The following is a 3,185-nucleotide window of genomic DNA, read 5'->3' as shown; positions in this document are numbered from 1 at the left end:
GACTCAACATTCCCAATGCAGGGGGCCTGGGTTCAATCCCTGGTCAGGGAATAAGATCTTACATGAAGCAGCTAAGACTCAGTGCAGTCAAGTAAATAAATATTTAACAATAATAAAGAAACCGATACAGTGTGCTCAGTTGCTCAGTTGTGTCTGATTCTTTGCAACCCCATGGACCATAGCCTGTCAGGCTCCTCTGTTCATGGAATTTTCCAGGCAAGAGTACTGAAGTGGGTTGCTATGTCCTCCTCAAGGGGATCTTCTTGGCTCAGGGATCCGAACCTGCATCTCCCGCAGCTCCTGCACTGGCAGGCGGATTCTTTACCACTGAGCTGCCTGGGAAGCCCCACAGATAGCGAGAACATACATTAATTTGTTCCAGTGGTTCCCAGTGGAGAAAAGGAAGGGGGTACGGACAATATGGGTGTAGGGGACTAAAGTGAAGTCGCTCAGTCATGTCCGACTTTTTGTGACCCCATGGACCAGAGCCTGCCAGGCTCCTCCATCCATGGAATTTTCCAGGCAAGAATACTGGACTGGGGTGCCACTGCCTTCTCCAGGAGATCTTCCCGAACCAGGGTTTGAACCTGGGTCTCCTACATTTTAGGCAGACGCTTTACCGTCTGAGCCACCAAGGAAGTCTCTCAGAGGTACAAAATATTATGTATAAGCTACAGGGATATATTATACAACACAGGGAATATAGTCAACATTTTAAAATAACTATAAGTGAAATATAACATTTAAAATTATGAATCACTATATCGTGTACCTCTAACTTATATTGTACATCAACTGTACTTCAATAAAGAATATTTTTAGATAATCAAGCTTTTACACGAAGACGTTCAAATGTAGAAAATGAGACCTTTCCCCATTTCGACACCCTACAAGCTAAGCCTACTCACCTGTCACGGTCTATTTAAAAAATACTTTTTCCAATTAAAAAAATGTACCTTTTTTTTCTAAGTATCAGCGCAGGAAATTTCCTCTAACATTTCTATTTGTCACTTTCTCTAAAAGTCTTAAGTTGAAAAGAAAAAACAAAAACTCCCTGATCCTGAAAGCAGCAATGATGTAAAGTGATGACATGTGTATGAAGCACTCACGCATGTTTCTCCCATATCTATAGGAACGAGAGGAGGCAACGTGCGAGAGGAATTCAGATGCTTGTCACCTAGTGGATTCCAGGCAGAGCGGGCAGTCTTTAAGACCCAGCAGCTCAGTATTTGTCTGGAGAGGAAATGTTGCTTTTTGACAGATGAGAGAAATCCCCTTAGCGCTGGCTGTGGAAAGAGAGAAGTGAAGTCAGTCACCTGGTGGTGAAGGCCAGTAAAACAGCAAAGCAAGAGGAAAATTTTTCTCTCCCTCTGTCTCTCCCCGCAACCCCCCTCTCCCTCTCTCTTTTCTCTCCTCTCTCGAAGCCACCTCCTTTTGCTCTCAACTCTTTTAGCATAACCTTCAAAGGAGAACGTTCCCTTCAGACTTTATTATCTTTCCCCCCACTTCACTGAGAGGATACCTCAGAGCTGCAAGGCATTTTTTTTTTAAGTCTAGGCAGGACTTGGGGGATTTGGTTATCTTGCCGCGGAAACTGATCACTGCTAAATGAGCTACCAGAGTAACGCTGGCGGAGGAAGGCTTTTATCATATACTCTTCTCTCCAGTTTGAACATATTTGCTTGAGATTTGCCGCATGATGCTGTCCAGGGAAGCAGCTTTTTTTCTTGGGATGCAGCAATTCGCTGGTTTCTAAGCTTATTGCAGAAGAAGAAATAATCTTAAACAGAGTGGATTTTTTTTCCCCCACCCCCTGCTTGATTCGACTGAGCTGTGTTGCACCGCGGTTAAAGATCACCTGGCACTAAATCTTTGAGGAAGTCAAACAAAGTGAATTACAATTATTATTTATTTATTTCTATTATTTTTAACCGGTGGAGGCGGCGTGATCACGGACAATGAGACTGAGAGATGCTGCCAGGGCTTGGAGGAGGATAAAGCTGAGTTTAGGCTGGAAACTAAGAGACTAGATTGTTTTTAGGTACCACTTGCCCGGTTCCTCTTCACTTCCTTTAGTTTCGCTCCATGGACAGATCAACAAACCTGGACATTGAGGAGCTCAAGGTACGTGATGCTCGGAGCGGGCGCCTTTCCTTCCTTGCTGGCGCTCGCCTGCTCTCTTGCTCCCCTGTCTCTTTTCTTTTCCCCCCCGCTGCCTCTTTCTCGCGCTGCTGGAATAGTTGGTGGCCCCGTGGGACGGCGAGTGGGCATTTTGGGGTGAAGTGTACCCGGGCGCGGGCTCCCCTTCTGGGGCCGAGGACGAGGATGGAGGGCGGCTTTCTGGGGCTCGGCGTGCGCTCTCGGGCCGGGTCCCCTCCCTGCCTGCTCCTCCCGGCCACGGCCATCCTGTCCTCCCCTCGTCAGTTACAGCATCACTTCGGGTACCAGACCCGGCTCCGCGTGTCCGTCCACCGCGCCCGGGCAGAGGCGGCGGCGGCGCGGTCTCTGCCCCTTGCCACCCGGTTACCCAGCAAAGTTGCCCGAGCCGCGCGGCCACTTTGCCTCCCCTTCCCGCTCCGAGCCGCCTGGCCCCTCCGGCCCGACACGGGACCGCCTATTTCCGCTCAGAGATTCTCGGTACTGTCTGCAGCTATGGCTGGTTTTCATCCCGGCTCTTCCTTTTCTCCCACGACCGCTGACACGGTCTCGGCCACGGCGGCACTGCCCGGGGCGCGAACTCGTGTGCGGCGCGGGGACCCGGCGCGATGGAAGGGACCAGAGGGGTTCCCCCGCTGGCCCGGCGGCACCCGCGCAGAGAACGTGCCTGCCCGGAGCATCCACAGCGCGCCCGCCGGTCTGGGGAAGTGGGGAGGCGGCGGGGAGGCGGGAGCCGGTCTGGGCTGCACGGGGGTGGGGGCGGGAAGCCCAGGGAGGGTCTCTGCCCTCTTCCCACCTTCGGAACAGGGGCTCTCCTGACCCGCGCGGAACCCCCTCTGCCCCGTGCCGGTCCGCGGGGTCCCCTCGCCGCACCCTCTTTCCACCGAGAAGGGTTGGCTGGCAGGAGCGTTCAGGCTGACAGTTTGCCCCTCTGTCTGTGGGCACAGCTTTTAAAAAGCGAAGAGCACCGCTGCAGTGCCCATTAAAACCAAAAGAAAAACAACTTAAAAAAAAAATCCACAAAATCA

The 3,185-nt window shown here is 51.7% G+C and overlaps 1 non-coding gene across 1 annotated transcript; it reads right to left on the bottom strand.

Annotated features, from left to right (window-relative positions):
- Positions 1-566: 566 nt before the first annotated feature.
- TRNAF-AAA (transfer RNA phenylalanine (anticodon AAA)) lies at positions 567-638 on the bottom strand. Its single transcript has one exon. It is a non-coding gene; the product is annotated as a tRNA-Phe (tRNA).
- Between the last annotated feature and the right edge of the window lie 2,547 nt (positions 639-3,185).

The sequence above is a fragment of the Moschus berezovskii genome, chromosome 26 (genome assembly GCF_049115385.1).
Source record: "Moschus berezovskii isolate FMDL1 chromosome 26, NW_MosBer_1.0, whole genome shotgun sequence".
Classification (NCBI taxonomy): domain Eukaryota; kingdom Metazoa; phylum Chordata; class Mammalia; order Artiodactyla; family Moschidae; genus Moschus; species Moschus berezovskii.
Note: the sequence above shows the minus strand (reverse complement) of the source record. Positions and strands in the feature narration are given on the sequence as shown.